Genomic DNA, 20,036 nt, shown 5'->3' on the forward strand with positions numbered 1-20,036 from the left:
TTGAGCTGGGTCAACACATCACACTCGAAGGCGAAGAAAGGAAAACGAACACGCAACTCGATTAGACAGGGCATGTACATATAAAAGTACTGCCAGTCACCCCTCCTCTCACAAACCCTTCTTCACCGGAACAAGGAAGGAGCTCAATAGACAGACCAGATCCACCTTTCACAAACTTCAACCCATCCAATTCCCGCAACGAGTCAACGCTAGTATAGGACGAGGAACGAGTCCTAACATCATCATGCACCCAATGATAGGGGTCATCCTCCTTAACCTCAACAGCCTTCAGTTTTTCCTTCTCTTTTTCTCTCGCCATTACAAAGAAAATAAACAAGGATAATCAAGAAAAGAAAACTAACCTTTGGAAGTCATGGTAGGTCAAACAAGAAGAAAGAATTCGAAAGAGTAAGACGTCAAAAATGCAGCAGAAATTATTACAAACTACTAACTTAGTGGACAAACAAATAAAATAACCGCCCCCAAAACCTTGAAAACCCAAACGCCAAAAAAGGGGGGGTAATTAATGAAAATAAAACAAAAAGCCCAAAGTTACAATAATATTGCCCATATCTCTTTCACAGCCCTTTCTATTTTTTAGTAAATAAAACAAAAAGCCCAAAGTTACAAATACCCAGGCCGAGAACAAACAAAAATATCCATAATAAGCTTGCCCGTCACCCAAGATAGGGAGACAAGCAAGCTCGGGGACTATGACGTGTACCCCTCAAATTTCGGCGATTACCTTTTCCACCGTAACTGACCAAATATCTCAAAACTAAAGGCATACTCCAAATGTAAGTTGATCATAGTCACACACAAGTCAGGTATTATCTTCAACCCATTACTAACAAAAACGGAGCTCGCCAGGAATATCGGAACAGACACAAGAACGTAAGCCCTCCACTTGTCTATAAAAGCAAATCAAGCAACTCATATGAGATCAGGTCACAACACTCATCTAGTTATATAATCTTTATTCCTTATAACTCACATACTTACTTGAGCGTCGGAGTCCTTTTTGCAGGTGCTCCCGCCGCCGTGTTTCAGAGCACCGAGGTTTATTTGCAACGCTACCCCCGGACGACGTATAACTCAGCTTAGGAACTGACGATTGTTCAGAAGACCATATACCTCGGCTCACCCAGAATGGAACAATTGGTATTTGTTCAAATTGGAGGGTTCAATTTGTTTAAAGAAAAAAATAAACTATAAATCGGAGGGTCCGATTTGTTTGAAGAAAAAAATAAACTACAAATCAGAGGATCCGATTTGTATTTTTTATTTTTTTTATTTTTAAAAATAAAAATCGGACGGTCCGATTTCAACATTAAAATTTTTTTTATTTTTGAAATCACAAATTGGACCGTCCGATTTGTGATTGTTTGTTTGAAAAATAAAACAAATTGGAGGCACCGATTTGTCTTAACCATAGCAAAATAAAACACCTCTCTTGTCACACCATTGTGAGATACACTCTTCTCTCTCTTACACGAAAAAGAATTCGCGACATTTAGATATAGGATCGAATATATACCGTGTAATTCATCGGAACTTTTGCTTCACCTCTTCTATTATAGAATTAGGTTTAACAATGTATAGATTCCAAAATAAATAACAGTTTCTATTACAAATACATTTATCAACGAGATTTTTATTTTCTAGCAATGGAAGTGTTGGGAAAAAAAAGTGTTTTCTTTTACCACGATCTTCCACACACTTTGAAACAACACCCTCATTTATCATTATGTCTACAGAGTAATCCAAGAATAAAAACCACAATTTGAAAGATCATTCACGAAATTATAATTTAAATCCAATAACTGGAACTAAATTCCTATTAGAAATAGCTAATAAACGAATACAAGTGAATAACCTAATTAGATTCCAAAACCAGCCATTTCACAAACCCTAAATTGAATCAAATAGCAGAAAAATGTGACTGAAAATTGAAGATTTTGATTCATTTTCAGCAAGATGAATCAAAATGGGGAGTATTCACAGCTTGTCGAATGGAAGAAACCCACACCACGACACTATGAAAATATCATACGACAGAATAACTCAAAAATTATAAAAAGGATTTCATCATTATCTTGTACCGTCGCGATGGCTTCCTCCTTTGTCAATGCTGCTCCAGGAGATGATCAACTATGTATTCAATAGCGACAACTTTTTCGTTTTAATCGTCAACCAACACTAATAAATATTGATGCAGTGGTTCAAGATTTGGGTGAAAGATTTAGGACATAACTTGAGGGAGATAATACGTTTTGGAGTAAAACAGGGAGATAATTGTTATGAGAGGGGGGAGCTTTGAATCAAAATTATGTCTTTTTGATACTGGCAATTAACGGACAACATCAATGAGCATTAGCCATCTCAGCACAAAAGATCACGACGGAAGGATTATCGCGACGAAATTAGTTATCTTTTAGAAACGAATTTGATTAATTTTATCTTTTAAAAATAAAAATAAAGATCGAAGTATTTTTTAGAGACGATTTTAACTATTAACTTTAAGAATAATCTTTTTAGGTATTACTCCCTCAAATCTAGAGTCATTAATTTATAATGATGTTATGAGTTAGGGGTGTTTATGGCCCGACTCGACCCGAATATCCGGTCCGGTCCTAAATCTTTTAGGAGCTAATTTGGTGTGATTTCACCGAGTTTAGGGTTGAGTAAGGGTCTTAAAAATAGACCCGGTCATTATTTTGGGTCGGGTCCGGGCCATAGTTCGGGTCACCAGAACTTGGCCCGGTGGCCCAATCATCATACACAATTAATATTTTGTGTTATTAGTGATAGATGATGGCTATTCTTATGTGGAATCTAAGTATTGTAAACCTTAATATTTTGTGTTATTAGTTATTATAAGACTATAGGTTAATGTTTTATATTTAAAATGTATAAGACTTTAGACTAATGCATAATATTGTGTTATTTGTATTAATTTAAATATTTGGTGTTATTAGACAATATTAGTATTTGTGGTTATGCTTTAATTTTAGGGAAGAATTGGTTCTTGTTATATTTTTCTAAATAAATTTTACCATGTCAAATAATGGTTGGAGTCTTGGAAATTTGGATATTTTCACATGCTAACTTACAATAAGGTAATGTTAACGGTCTGGATTTCACCCAATTTTTATCTAGTATAATCGTGGCCCAAAAGTGTGTAGGTTTCATCGGGTCTAAGATTGGGTTTGAATCTATCAAATAAGCCCAGTATATATTTTAAGTCAAGTCTAAGTTACATCAAATCTGATAGGGCTACACATGGATCGGATAATATCCGCATATCTGCGGTAATTGTCCGCATCCGATCCGAATTTTGCGGATATTATCCGATCCGCACTATAGTCGGATCGGAATGCGGATTCGACAATGATATCCGCGGATTCGATCCGCAAATTTGCATATCCGCACATCACATATAAGTAGCATAGTTTAAGACAGTAAACCCTAATATGATATGAATTTTAGTGTGTTATTTTATGAATTTTATGATATTTTGTTTTTAATTTTTTATGTTGTACTTCAACTTAGAATAATTAAACTTAAATCTTGTGTTATTATTTTGTTTTTGTTATTCAAAAGAACTATTATTGATAATATTCTAGGAGTAAATAGGCTTAAACAGATAAAAAATAATTTTTTTGGATATTTTTTTTAAAAATAGCCAAATAAAATCTTAAAATAGTTTTTTTTAATTATGCGGATATACCCAATATCCAATCCGATCCACAAGTATGCAGATCGAATCGGATCAGATCTGACCTAAAAAAATACAGATATCGTATTCGATCCGATCCAATAAATACAGTGCAGATCAAATAAAATTTTATTCTATATCCAATTCAATCCAATCCGTGTGCAGCCCTAAAATCTGATTTCACCGATCCATAAACACGCGTGTTCATCTGTAACCCAAACGTGTTTAGTTTCAGTTTTTTAGCTCTCACTCCGGTGAAATACTAAAAAAGAAACGAACAAAAAGAATGAAAGTGACATTTTTTATTTAAAAAAACTGAGTATAAATTAAAGGAAAAAATACAATATGAATGCTAATTAATTTTTTTACGTAATGCATAAGAATAATGTTATATATATAAATTCTTTTATTAATTATGTCTAATCAAATTATCTTAACATTAATAAAATTTATTTTCATAACTCTTATTCACTTTTTTAAATAAATTTTTATTATTTATTTAGTTGAATTTAGTTGATAAAACTTTAATATACTTTAACATTTCTCCCGCTTATAATTGTGAAGTAATGAAGTTGCAGACTATTGGAAGGAAGGTTTTGACTTTTGAGAGAGAAATTTGTCGCAATGTGGCTAGCCAGGTTTTGGAGCATGGAAAGCTCAAAGCTGAATAAGTTTACGCGTGTCTTATTGACTCATAAGTCATAGGTAATAACTGCTCTATAATTTATTAGCAATCAACGTATTTGTCAAGACTTCAATTCCAATTTCTACACACTATTGCAATCACCGGACTTGGTTTTGAACCAAGCAAAAACACATTCAGTTTAGAATAACTTCGATGGTAGTTTTTATTTTATCTCATAAAATATCACATAATTATTTATAATACTATACGTTATAAATAATAATTTAAAATTAAATATAATATTTAACGTTCAATATTTGATTTTAATTTAATTTCAATTAAATATTATTTATAATTATTTTATCAAAATAGTTATAGAAATGACAAAATTTTATTAATTCACTATTAAAATAATATTATCTCTGTAAAATAAAATTATTTTTATTTCATTATTAATTTTAGAGTTATGTTACGTGTATATTAAAATCGGCTATCAAAGTCAGTTATCAGTATAAAATACATACTGAAATATAAATACACATTAAAAATAAATTAAACCACCCATGTATTTATATACAAATACATTAGTGACTAATTTTAATAGCTAATTTTACTGTACAAATAACATTTTTATTAATTTTAATACAAGTTTTATTTCTCAATATATATAAGATTTTGAGTTTTTAAAAATTAAAATAATAAATTATTTACAATTTATTATATTGTTTAGAATTTTATTTCTGAAAAATTATTTTATTAAAAATAATTAAATCAAATTTATGACATTTTGAGTTTAAAAATTATTTTAGATTTATATAAATTTCATAATAATTAGATTTTTTTAATATTTAAAATTTAAGAGTTTTAGTAATTTGAAAATAATGAAGATTTGATTTAATTTGAATAATTGAGATTTAGAATTTAATATTTTAATTTAATGAACTAAAAAAATTAATTAGATTATCTCTAATTTTAAATTAGAGTACTTATTTGTGTAACACCCTAACTACCAAAGCTCACGCTTCCGGCTACGCAACTCTGATAGCTCGGACATTACGACGACACTTATACTATTTAATACTAAAATATGAGCCTATTTAAAACTTTAAACCGCAAAACCGCTCCCAAGAATACTTTCGTTCGACAAAGTACATCCATAGATATCATACAACTTACAAAAACTCTTAAAAGATACATCCATATATATATACATACATATATATAAGTAATATTACAAACATTATCCAGTACAATTCCTATCCCTCTCACAGAATATATCAAGATAAAGGCGAGGGTACAAAAATAATAATCTAAAGCAATACAGAGCATCTCAATAACAAATAATTAAACTCTTCATAACTTCTGCGCCCAAATCCTGAAAGGGGAAAAATGTAGGGGGTGAGAACATCATCCTCGAAAGGGTTCTCAGTAGAGGGTTTTTGGGAATTACTGTAATAGGATACATGAAGATAAACCGTACCAGTGATTAATAACCATCTTATGCCTCTTTTCAAAAACAACAGTTTACAATAAAAGTAAAGTCAGAAATCTTTTCTGAAAGAGGAACTGTTCAATTCTCAAAACATCAAAGCATTTCAAAAAGGTTTATCTATACTGAACCAAAATAACCTTTCATATCTTATTCCAAACCAGAACCACAAAACCGAAATCAACCATCGGTCCATCTCATTCAACCACGGCCCTAGGCCCAAATGATCCAACCACAACCAATCCACCACAATCCAACAGAGTTCCAGATGCAAACACAAGTAGGAAGATGCAAACACAAACAAACAGGTACTGCAAGTAGAACAATTAGCAGTTAATCACATAGGCAAACCAAGTACAATATGCATACCCAAACAATGTCACATAGATGCATATGATGCATGCCTGTCCCTAGTGGCTGATGATATCATCTGTCAGTTATAGAGCCAACCCGACAAGTCCTGGTAGCTAACCATTGGACTGTCCCTCTGTCGCGCATCCCCAACTCGAGTTATACTCATCATAAACTTGATCATAAACATGATCCATATCCATCACCCTCACTGGTGAATATTTCGGGGGCGAGCTCATCCGGGACTTTCACAGTGCCCGGCCACACTTACGACATAGGGTCAACAGAGTATCAAGTCTCAACCTGGAGCACGTGGTGGCTAGCCACTGCTACTACCCAGAGAAACTCGTATCTCAGATAGTGGAAGTGCAAATCACAATTATCAATAATTCAGCATATACATGCATTCATTCTCATTCGTGGATCAACATCCATCTCAGCCATCCGGCTCACGGTTCAGTCCAGAACCAGCCAATATTCATAGCATACACAGCCATTCTGGCTCACGGTTCAATCCAAAACCAGCCAATATTCATAGCATACACAGCCATTCCGGCTCACAACAAAACAGCACTTCCACATTCAACATCATCAATTCGCAAAATCGGCATTTAAGCCATAAATCACTTTTTCTCAAATCATCTCACTTTGAAATCAAGTTTCAACTCTTTTCAGCCTTGGCTTTAGAAATCTCGTTTCTCAAATCATCTCAGGCTCATAAGCCAAATTTACTCAAAGTGAGTCCCCTTTCTTTAAAACAAAGCCACTTTCGGCATTTTCTTTCCAAAACTTCCAGAACCATGGAAAGGTAAAGATTTATTTCAAAGTATTCAAAATCACCCACCTAACAATGGGATTTTATAACAAAATTTCTCGGCAGAGTCCCAAGCCTTTAGGGAAGGTCATCTTACATCAATTCCTTAAAATTCATTGAAACTCTTAAAATCATAAATTCTCGGTTCAAGTAAATAAAACTGAGATTTCAAATCTTGAAAGAATCAAATCAATCCTCAACGGATTAAACTTAGATTTCAAATCTTTAAAGAATCAACTTCAAACATTACAATTCACAAAGCCGCACAACAATTCAGCCAAACCAACATCCATAATCACTCGAGTCAATCAAATAATACATAAGGCAGATACAATCACCAAATACACAATATCTCACATCAGTATCCATATGTAATAATTCCACTACATAAAACATAGTTTTTGGAAAGCGCCCCTACCTCAAAATGCAATTCCATAACCCAAACGCGTCACAGAATCCTTTACGCCTCGACTCGAAATCACCGGCAACCAAAACCTCAGCTCCCAGCCACTTTTGCAATAACCATAGCAATACTAATCGCAATATACAACAACCGAACTCAATCTCATAGCAATTAACACCACAACCTCAGCGTATGATAACAGAACAGTAACAAAAGGGCTTTCAGATCGAAACGCTTACCGAACCGAAGGAGAACCAGTTGAACCAAAACGACGGCGGTCTCTGAACCGGTTTGGTGGCAGCCCCGGGAGCCATGCCAGGCGGCAACGGTGATCAGACTCCGGCAACGGCGACTGAAATCAATATGCAGTGATTGTAACGTTTCCGAAAACTCAGGAGAAACGAAACCCAATACTTAAAACCTTACCGGCAGTGGAGCTCGATGGCGGCAGCGGCATTCCCGGTGGTTGAGGCTCAGCCAGAAGCTCCGGCAGCTAGAACAGCGTCACGGCTTCTCCCTCCTTCGGTAGTAACAACAGTGATGTTTTCCGGCAACCACCGATTTTCCGCAGCAGCAACAAAAGCTCCAGCTAGGCACCACGAAGCAGCAGATGGCAGTGCCGTTGGCCAAGGTGCGGTGGTGGAGACGCCCTCAACCGCGGCGAAACGCGGCAGCTATGGAAGCTTGACGGCGGCAAACACGAATCGGCGCTCACGGCACGACAGCGGCGGAAAAGGGTCCCCTTTCGCGCATCCCTCTCTCTCTGTGCGCGAAGATGCGACGGTGGCCACACGACTCCTCTCCAGCGATGGCGGCCACTCCTGTGTTTGGCGCAGCGGCGACTAGGGACTGGGTGCAGCTTCAATGGCGACGGCGGAGCAGAACGGCGCGGTTCCCTCCTCCTTCGCGACCTTCTCCCCGTCGCCTGAGCTCCAATGCGACGGCATCGCCTTCACGGGCAGCAGTGGCACTATAAAGGCTTCTTCCATGCCCGCGAGGATGACGGCGGCGAGGGGTGAGGCACGGCGGCAAGGTGTGACATGGCGGCGGCGAGCTGAACGGCGCTAGAAGCCCCCTCCCCTCCTTCTTCTTTTTTCCCGATTCTACTTTCCCTTTCTTTTCCTTCAGATACTGCATATGTGTGTGTTCAGGTTAGAGGGCAGCAGCTGCTGCTGCTGGTTCAGGGAGGGGAAACGGATATTGGGTCAGGGTTTTAGGGTTAGGGTTTTTTTTAATAAAATTAGGATTAGGGGTATTTTGGTAATTTCAAATAAAATTGGGTATAATATAATAATTGAAACCCAAATTAAATCCAACACTAGTTATATATATAGAAAATACTATTTTGCTCATCAATATTTACAAATTACTTTCAATAAGATGCCCAAATCCAAAAATTAGAAATAATATACTTAATTTCTTCATTTTTCCAAAATAGCAATAATAATATTTAAAATATTACTTATCTAATCCAAATCATATAAAATTCTTATTATTTCATAACTATCAACTTTATACTTTAAATATAGAAAATAATCCAATAATTATAAAATTGGATAATAATCATAACTTATCTCAAATCCAATAAATCAAAACTTGCCTTGATTATCTATAATAAAATAATCTCTGAAATTAAGGCTATAAATAACTGTAGGATTTGAAACTTGATCATAATAAGACTTTTCAAAGATTCTAGGTCTTACATCCTACCCACCTTATAAAAAATTTTCGCCCTCGAAAATTGATACAAAACAAAAGAAGTTTCATAACAGTTCACCCTTGAATACATTTCAGGAATAAGCAAAAATATCTCAACATATAGACTTATATACGATTTTCAAATACTTGGGTGGTCGTATGCATAAAGATACAAAGGTAGGAGTGTGATTGCAAAGCAAAGCTTACAAGATAGGCTCAATGCAAAAGATAACATGGGTCAATCATGTGATAGAAGGGCAAAGCATCAAAGGCTATAAAACAGGATGGAGTTAAAACGACGTGCTTAACCTCCACACACTAATCTCATATCAACCTCAAAGTTTCAACTTTCCAACTCCATCAAGCACTTTACAAACCCCAATTTCGATCATTAGCCTGACAACCACAATCCGTTCGCAAGGAACAAAATGCCCACAACTCATACGTTGCACACCTACCGCTTCAACTTTCGTATACACATCACGTCTTAAGGAACTAACGTATCGCGTTACTACGTCTACAAGTCGCACGTGATATCAAAACAATTCTCGAGTTTACTCAAAAGGATACAAGATTTAGAAAGGAGAGTCAAATGTCAAGGATAGTACTCATAGATCCGAGGGAATGTATCCAATCCCAAACAACAAGGATGATCAAGCAAATGAAGTTTGCTAGAAATAAATCAACTGACAACCTCAAAGATGACCCTTGGATCAAAGAAATTCAATAAGACCAATAAGCAGAAAAATCAGTGCATCAGTTTGAAACAATTTCAAGCTGAGCCGAAGAAGCGTGAGGTTTGCAGAAGAGAAGATTTTAAACCCAAGACAAAGCTCATAGAACTCAAGAGCATGATTAAAATACTTCTGAACGCATTGTTCACAAAAGAATCGAAAACTTGCAAAAATTCACTTCGCAATTTAGAAGAAATATTTTAGAAAGATAATTAGATGCACAACTTAACCAAAAGCAGTTCATAAAAACTCAAAAGTAATCAAATGCTTGTTCATAATTCTCAAAATTTCATATCCAAACAAGCGTGTATAACATTTATAGCAAGTACAAAAGAGGAAGTTAAACTCTTTTTAGAAAAGAAACTCCGAGATAAAATTTTGCTTACAATTTGGTAAGAAAATAAGTGGTGCGTTATAAACGAATGGGTTTCCATTAAACAATGATACTTTTCAAAACTTCATTTAAAATAGCGCATGTCAACTTCAAATCATCTTTGTCAAAATTGAACAATGCATGGTTTCAATTTCAATCAATCATCAGAAAAATAAATTCAGTTTAGAACTCTCTCAAAGAGAACTCAAAATTTCTTTAAAAGTTCAAAACAAGACTCCAAAGTGTTCTTGAAATCACCATCTCAGAAGGATATTCAAGGAGATTAGAATGTACTTAAAAAGGAGTCAAGCCATATAAGAAAAGATCTTAAAATCAAAGTAGTTTAAACAAGATCCACTAGGCATGAGACATCAAACGAGCTTTCAATTGATTCAAAAGATTACAAAAGTCATAGAAAAAGACAACTCAATCATTTAAAATTTTTCAATGATAAACCTTTGACTAAAAACTCTTGTAGAGATAATGAGAGAATAAACAAGGCACTATCTTGAAACGAATCAAACTGACTCACGTAAGGATGAGATTCACAAGAGAGGACAAACCAAGATCAATGGTAATGTTCACAAGATTCAAAGGATTAGTTAAAAACAGGGTCAAGCATGACATTCATGGAGATGGAGAGCTTAAGAGAGAATGAGTCCGTTCATAAGAAGAAAGCCATGAGTCCAACATTTTCAAAAAAACAACAATGGCATAAATCATGTGGTATGCTAAATCAAACTCAAATAAAAATGAAGTAAGTAAGGTTTATCAAACAAAACTCAACCGGGACAAAAGCGAGAAATCCCCTTTCTTTCCGGAATTTCTGAAAAATACCCAAATACATAATCAAATGAAGATATGCACTGGAGCTATAGTACAATTACTATAAAGTCAAATTGTAATTTTAAAGTAAATGCAGTTCCGTAAACCAGTAAAAATACAGGCGAGGTATTAGAAATAAATAGTTGTCAAACTGTGTAAGAAATCTTCAAAGTTTCATATATAGATAAGTATACATCTATTCAACAACAATTTTCATAAAAGTCTCAAAACTGGCTGTAATCACTGTCAAATAAGAGAAAAATCGAATCAACAATTTCTCTAAGAATGGACTCGAAATCCCGGAGTTAAAAATGCACAGCGCATTAGGACAAGTTCAAAGCCATATCAAAGAATACATGAATCAAGAAAAACTCAAACAGAGAAGGCAGACACAACAAGGATTTCAAACAATCATATACACTTAGGATCAAACAAGAATACATATGAATAGAGGAATAGAGTGGAACATCAAACTACTTTTCAAGAGGTGTAGCAAACAAGAACTTCAAGTTAGGGTATGAAAGAACAGGTCGACTCGAATAGAATTTCAAGACACACAACTGAATAGCCTCGAGAAAAAGTTTCCAACGTTCCCAAAACCCGCGATTCGCTTTACTCAAAACTCGAATTTCATCTATGATAACCCATCAGTGCTTTCATATACATAATTCACTAGTATTAAGCCGGCCAAACTTAATATTATGATTTATGCAATGCAAGACTAACAGCGTTAATCAATAGATCGTCATGTGCATAAGGCTCTAATTCTCGTCATTTGACAAGACCTAATACATGACAAACGTTCAGATTATGCAACTGAAGCATAGTTGGTCCATTCCTCAGGCTCTACAGGAAGAACTGTTCTGATACCATAATGTAACACCTTAACTACCAAAGCTCACGCTTCCGGCTGCGCAACTCTGATAGCTTGGACATTACGACGACACTTATACTATTTAATACTAAAATATGAGCCTGTTTAAAACTTTAAACCGCAAAACTGCTCCCAAGAATACTTTCGTTCGACAAAGTACATCCATAGATATCATACAACTTACAAAAACTCTTAAAAGATACATCCATATATATATACATACATATATATAAGTAATATTACAAACATTATCCAGTACAATTCCTATCCCTCTCACAGAATATATCAAGATAAAGGCGAGGGTACAAAAATAATAATCTAAAGCAATACAGAGCATCTCAATAACAAATAATTAAACTCTTCATAACTTCTGCGCCCAAATCCTGAAAGGGGAAAAATGTAGGGGGTGAGAACATCATCCTCGAAAGGGGTGAGAACATCATCCTCGAAAGGGTTCTCAGTAGAGGGTTTTTGGGAATTACTGTAATAGGATACATGAAGATAAACCGTACCAGTGATTAATAACCATCTTATGCCTCTTTTCAAAAACAACAGTTTACAATAAAAGTAAAGTCAGAAATCTTTTCTGAAAGAGGAACTGTTCAATTCTCAAAACATCAAAGCATTTCAAAAAGGTTTATCTATACTGAACCAAAATAACCTTTCATATCTTATTCCAAACCAGAACCACAAAACCGAAATCAACCATCGGTCCATCTCATTCAACCACGGCCCTAGGCCCAAATGATCCAACCACAACCAATCCACCACAATCCAACAGAGTTCCAGATGCAAACACAAGTAGGAAGATGCAAACACAAACAAACAGTTACTGCAAGTAGAACAATTAGCAGTTAATCACATAGGCAAACCAAGTACAATATGCATACCCAAACAATGTCACATAGATGCATATGATGCATGCCTGTCCCTAGTGGCTGATGATATCATCTGTCGGTTATAGAGCCAACCCGACAAGTCCTGGTAGCTAACCATTGGACTGTCCCTCTGTCGCGCATCCCTAACTTGAGTTATACTCATCATAAACTTGATCATAAACATGATCCATATCCATCACCCTCACTGGTGAATATTTCGGGGGCGAGCTCATCCGGGACTTTCACAGTGCCCGACCACACTTACGACATAGGGTCAACAGAGTATCAAGTCTCAACCTGGAGCACGTGGTGGCTAGCCACTGCTACTACCCAGAGAAACTCGTATCTCAGATAGTGGAAGTGCAAATCACAATTATCAATAATTCAGCATATACATGCATTCATTCTCATTCGTGGATCAACATCCATCTCAGCCATCCGGCTCACGGTTCAGTCCAGAACCAGCCAATATTCATAGCATACACAGCCATTCCGGCTCACGGTTCAATCCAGAACCAGCCAATATTCATAGCATACACAGCCATTCCGGCTCACAACAAAACAGCACTTCCACATTCAACATCATCAATTCGCAAAATCGGCATTTAAGCCATAAATCACTTTTTCTCAAATCATCTCACTTTGAAATCAAGTTTCAACTCTTTTCAGCCTTGGCTTTAGAAATCTCGTTTCTCAAATCATCTCAGGCTCATAAGCCAAATTTACTCAAAGTAAGTCCCCTTTCTTTAAAACAAAGCCACTTTCGGCATTTTCTTTCCAAAACTTCCAGAACCATGGAAAGGTAAAGATTTATTTCAAAGTATTCAAAATCACCCACCTAACAATGGGATTTTATAACAAAATTTCTCGGCAGAGTCCCAAGCCTTTAGGGAAGGTCATCTTACATCAATTCCTTAAAATTCATTTTCTTAAAATCATAAATTCTCGGTTCAAGTAAATAAAACTGCATTTATTCTGAAACCAAAACCATACAAAATCACAAGTTCCAACCCGGTCCAAAAATCAACTCATTGAAACGGGACCGGTTCATTTGAATCAAACCGCTTTCAGATTTCTTTTTGGAACCTATTTTTCCAAATCTTCCAAAATGCCTCAAACTTGATTACTCAATCAAAAGTCTAGGTTCCTTTAAAAATCACTAAAAACTCCTTTTTATATTGAAATCAATATTAAAGCATCATTCTTTCCTTCAGTGATTCAAACGGTAACAATAGTTCAGTTCTAAATAAGCCAAACTCAATGTATAAGGTTCATCAAGTAAATTAAGCTTGAAAACATAAATATCCTCTTAATAAATCAAATAATACAATTTCTCAAATTCAACCCTTTTTAAATAACCTTTCAAACAAGACTAAGATTTTATAAAAATTTCGGCAGCACCTCCCCTAAAACTTGGACTTTTGCCACCCGGTTCGGGTCCCAACTAAACCGTTCCTCATTCCTTTTCAACAACACAAAACCAGAAATCAATTCAAAGCAGGATAAATCCAACAATCGCCTCAGTGGCGTATCTCAAGGATACCATTTAAAAATTAACTCAATATCAACCGATTTAACTCATTTCCAAAGCTTTAAAGAAACGGTTCAGAAGTAAATCATTTGTCCAAAACCAAGTCAATTAAAGTAAACCAGGCTGAATTCAAAAGTGCATTTGACTTCTCAAATCATCAAAATAATTAACTCAAATCAAATCAATCCTCAACGAATTAAACTTAGATTTCAAATCTTTAAAGAATCAACTTCAAACATTACAATTCACAAAGCCGCACAACAATTCAGCCAAACCAACATCCATAATCACTCGAGTCAATCAAATAATACATAAGGCAGATACAATCACCAAATACACAATATCTCACATCAGTATCCATATGTAATAATTCTACTACATAAAACATAGTTTTTGGAAAGCGCCCCTACCTCAAAACACAATTCCATAACCCAAACACGTCACAGAATCCTTTCCGCCTCGACTCGAAATCACCGGCAACCAAAACCTCAGCTCCCAGCCACTTTCGCAATAACCATAGCAACACTAATCGCAATATACAACAACCGAACTCAATCTCATAGCAATTAACACCACAACCTCAGCGTATGATAACAGAACAGTAACAAAAGGGCTTTCAGATCGAAACGCTTACCGAACCGAAGGAGAACCGGTTGAACCAAAACGACGGCGGTCTCTGAACCGGTTTAGCGGTAGCCCCGGGAGCCATGCCAGGCAGCAACGGTGATCAGACTCCGGCAGCGGCGACTGAAATCAATATGCAGTGATTGTAACGTTTCTAAAAACTCAGGAGAAACGAAACCCAATACTTAAAACCTTACCGGCAGTGGAGCTCGATGGCGGCAGCGGCATTCCCGGTGGTTGAGGCTCAGCCAGAAGCTCCGGCAGCTAGAACAGCGCCACGGCTTCTCCCTCCTTCGGCAGCAACAACAGTGGTGTTTTTCGGCAACCACCGGTTTTCGGCAGCAGCAACAAAAGCTCCAGCTAGGCACCACGAAGCAGCAGATGGCAGTGCCGTCGGGCAAGGTGCGGTGGTGGAGACGCCCTCAACCGCGGCGAAACGCGGCAGCTATGGAAGCTTGACGGCGACAAACACGAATCGGCGCTCACGGCACGACAGCGGCGAAAAAGGGTCCCCTTTCACGCATCCCCTCTCTCTGTGCGCGAAGATGTGACGGTGGCCACGCGACTCCTCTCCAGCAACGGCGGCCACTCCTGTGTTTGGCGCGGCGGCGACTAGGGACTGGGTGCAGCTTCAGTGGCGACGGCGGAGCAGAACGGCGCGGTTCCCTCCTCCTTCGCGACCTTCTCCCCCTCGCCTGAGCTCCAATGCGACGGCGTCGCCTTCACGGGCAGCAGTGGCATTATAAAGGCTTCTTCCATGCCCGCGAAGATGACGGCGGCGAGGGGTGAGGCACGGCGGCAAGGTGTGACATGGCGGCGGCGAGCTGAACGGCGCTAGAAGCCCCCTCCCCTCCTTCTTCTTTTTTCCCGATTCTACCTTCCCTTTCTTTTCCTTCAGATACTGCATATGTGTGTGTTCAGGTTAGAGGGCAGCAGCTGCTGCTGCTGGTTCAGGGAAGGGAAACGGATACTGGGTCAGGGTTTTAGGGTTAGGGTTTTTTTGAATAAAATTAGGGTTAGGGGTATTTTGGTAATTTCAAATAAAATTGGGTATAATATAATAATTGAAACCCAAATTAAATCCAACACTAGTTATATATATAGAAAATACTATTTGCTCATCAATATTTACAAATTACTTTCAATAAGATGCCCAAATCCAAAAATTAGAAATAATATACTTAATTTCTTCATTTTTTCAAAATACAATAATAATATTTAAAATATTACTTATCTAATCCAAATCATATAAAATCCTTATTATTTCATAACTATCAACTTTATACTTTAAATATAGAAAATAATCCAATAATTATAAAATTGCATAATAATCATAACTTATCTCAAATCCAATAAATCAAAACTTGCCTTAATTATCTATAATAAAATAATCTCTGAAATTAAGGCTATAAATAACTGTAGGATTTGAGACTTGCTCATAATAAGACTTTTCAAAGATTCTGGGTCTTACAATTTGAAATTAATTAGTAAGTTGATAAATAAATAATATTCTTAAAATAATTATTGAAATATATTTAGTTTTCAATTATTACTCTACCTTATTTTATCAAAATTTTTATACTGTCCTTATTCTTTTTACCAAACTCAAACCCTAATTTTTTTAACATTCACCGCACCCTTTACTATCTCTCAGCCACCACACACAGAGTGAAGGAGAAAAGAAGACAAAATTTGAGAGGAAGAAAGAAAAAAAGAGGGGTAGAGAGAGGCAGCGCTAGTGGGAATCACTGCCACCACTATCGCTGTGAGAGAGAGAGAGAGAGAGAGAGGAAGGGGCATTTCTGTCGCTGCCAAGTCGTAACGCTGCCGCTGCCATTGGAGTCGTCACCGATTAGAGCCCTTGTCGTCGCCGTCAAGACTGCCGCTGTCAAAGTAGAGGAGAGAGAATGAGACAGACAAAAAGGACGTTGTGGTTGGAGCTAGATGCTTTTGTCGGCGTCGAGCCAGTTCACTGTCGCCGTCGTCGTCGTTGTGACTACAAGCAAGAATGTCGAATAGAGAGAAGGAGATGCAGTGAGCAGAGAAAGGGAGTGGATCTCTTTCTGTCACCATCGGTACTGAGCTATTGTTCCACTACTGAAGGAGAGTTCATCGGAAAGCTACTGCTATCCTGCCCGGTCGTGCTCTATCTTTTATTCTTCCTTCATTGGATCCTTCCATCGTTGCCCTTACCCTTTGAAAACACCGCAGAAATTGCTTTGCACCTCTGTCTGTTCTATTTCACCACCATTCTAGCCTAGTTAGTGATTATTTGTTCTGTTTTATTTCTGTCACTGTTTTATCATTGCCATTGATGATATTGTCATTGCTCTGCCTTTAGTCGTTGCTGCCATGTGCCACTGGCTTGCCACTTTTGCTCCGTTGTGCCACTGTTTGCCATTTTGCCTACCAAAAAAAAAATATTGTTGGAACTGCTGCTGCTCCAGTCCAAATTCTGCACTATTTCGTTCTATTCTACTTCAACTATCCTCACCCTTTAATTTGGCACTCTGGATTTGGTCTTTTCAGTCTCTTAGAACCATATTATAAGTAGGCTTTACGTTTATAATTACTTTTGGTTTATGCTATTGCCAGCATTTATATATATTTATGATATTATACTTGAATAATTTCAGTTTTATTAAAATAATAGATTTATTAGAGTAAATAATTTATTTATGTGAAGCTTACACTTTAAGAATTTTACATGAGACTGTATACATGTTTGATAAAGTTTTGCATTATTTTAGAATATTTGATTTTATTTGAATATATATTTTTGAAACATTGAATTATTATTGATACTCACTTATATACTTTGAGATTATAAAATATATTTGACATTTCTTATGATTGAAAGAATTTCTTGTGATAAAGTATTATCTGATTTAATTTAATACCTTATATATTTAAAATATCAAAGATTTGTTGTATTTGAAATTATATGTTTTGAATTAGTTTGGGAGCCTCATATTAGATAACCGTAGTTAACGGCAGTTATGACGTTAATTTAGATGCATCTGATTCGAACCTCAGCTAGCGCAAAGACATTGTTAGTCTAACGTGTAGGTCACACGTTGGATTTGTTATTCCGTATGGACACGCGAAAGGAAAAGGCTACCCTTAGAGGTGGAGCCGCCTAAGTGTGGACTACTTAATTTGATTTCTGCACTGAAAATTTTCTTATTAATTCACTTATTTTTATAATTTACTATTTTTGATAATGTTTATATGGTCTCATGTGGATTGTAGATATATTGTCTAATCACTAAGTTGGAAAACTCACTCTATTTTTCTAAAAATATTTTTCAGGAACAAATACTCGAAATGAGACTTTCTATTTAAAAAAAATTGATCTGCAATGATGAGTACCTAATCTTTTTTGAGTTCCTAGATGTTGTATGCTTCATATGTCATCAACAGGATCTAACTATATTGATCTATTTTATGTATTTGTTAAAATAATGTATAACTATTCATTCTAGTATTTGTAAATTTATTAAAAATATTTATAACTTTCTTATTCAACTTATATTCGAATTTGTTAGACTTATTAGGGAACAATTTTTCTGAGCGATAGTTATGGCTCATTTTGAGCCGTGACAGAGTGGTATCAGAGCTTAGATAAACCTGTGAAATATGGAGCAAGTGTCTTATGATAGGATCACAATTGTATAGATAGAAGCGCGCCTATTTATACGAATTGTGGCACTATCAAAAGTCTATAGGAATGTCATCATTTCCTTCTATGTCATCTTTATCTTCTAGTTCTTGTTATCATATATCATCTGTCGCTTCTTGCCACCTCTTTCTTTTTCTTTGTATCCAACCTTGAGTTATTATTTAGTAATTTTTCTTGAACTTGCTTTTACAATGATTTCAGTTTCAGTTTCGATTCGTGATTTTTGCCTTTAGCTAGTTTTAATTTTTCTCTTTTTTGTAAATGTATACTATAATCTTCTTCGTCTTTGTATTCTATATGATTCCTGATGCCAGGATCACATGCACCACTTAGAATATTCGATTGGTGTTTGCTGTGAATTACTATCTAATTCCTTAATTTATAAAACAGTATTTGTATTTGTGGATTGCATGGATTTGCTGAGTTATTGATCGAGATGCTTTGTTTTGGATTTGATGAGAAATATTGGAGTTTTGCTTCTTATGTTGATAATCTTTAAAGTTATAACATAATTTTAATTTGTTTTTTATTCTTTCTTTCAAATCAATAATTTTAAAAATTGTTATTTAATTATTCAAAGAGAAGGACTATGTGATACAACATATGAATGGAGTGTTATTGTTGTTTGTTAGATTGGTCATTTTCTCTGATTAGGTATAGTGAATTGTTTAGATGATCGGTTAGCTGAATCGAAAGTCTTTTTAAATCCAGAAGTTTAGTTGTACTTTTCTAATTTAATGATTTGGTTCTGTTGTGTTACTGTGTTGTTGAACATGACTTTTCTGTCACGAAACTATTTTTCTAATTAATAAGGCAAGATCTAGATTGGGAACGTTTACTTTTTATTGGTGATTAAACGATAATTTTACTTTTGATTAAGATTTGAAACTTGAGAATTTTTTTAATTCTTGTTTTTTTGAAAATTTTCCTATTCTCAACTATTGTTCTTATTCTCAGAGATTTAAGGAGATTGATTTTCTTGATTTGTAGTGTCTTTGTGAGATTGGAATTGTAGATCTTAGATATTGAAAAATATTACTAGTGATTTCTGGCAAAAAGAACTAGATATCTAATTTTTTAAAGTTGAATAAATTCTTTATACGAGTTTTTTTCATTGTTACATTTAATTAATTATTATAAACCATACTTTCTTATTATGTACCCCTTAATAACTCTAGTTTTAAATTATCTGATTTTCAATGAGACCTAATATTTCATGATTTATATTTGATTGGGTTTGTAGAATAAAATAGTGAAGTAAAATTATATACTATTTTTATCTATCTTAATGTGATAATATAGAATTCATGTAAATTTTGCTGCTTCTAAATTAAAAACAAAAATTAATATTAAAATACCCGAAATTTTATTAGGATAATCACAACATATAAATATTATTATAGTTAAGTTTTCAGCA

General features: G+C 35.5%; 1 long non-coding RNA gene across 1 annotated transcript; it reads right to left on the minus strand.

The window, feature by feature from the left end:
* Positions 1–5,515: 5,515 nt before the first annotated feature.
* Positions 5,516–8,583, minus strand: LOC140174209 (uncharacterized). The gene is made up of 4 exons (XR_011863443.1): positions 7,827–8,583; positions 7,640–7,752; positions 7,416–7,530; positions 5,516–5,718 (listed from the first exon to the last, which is right to left on the minus strand). It is a non-coding gene; the product is annotated as an uncharacterized lncRNA (long non-coding RNA).
* Between the last annotated feature and the right edge of the window lie 11,453 nt (positions 8,584–20,036).

Source organism: Arachis hypogaea, chromosome 7 (genome assembly GCF_003086295.3).
Source record: "Arachis hypogaea cultivar Tifrunner chromosome 7, arahy.Tifrunner.gnm2.J5K5, whole genome shotgun sequence".
Taxonomy (NCBI): domain Eukaryota; kingdom Viridiplantae; phylum Streptophyta; class Magnoliopsida; order Fabales; family Fabaceae; genus Arachis; species Arachis hypogaea.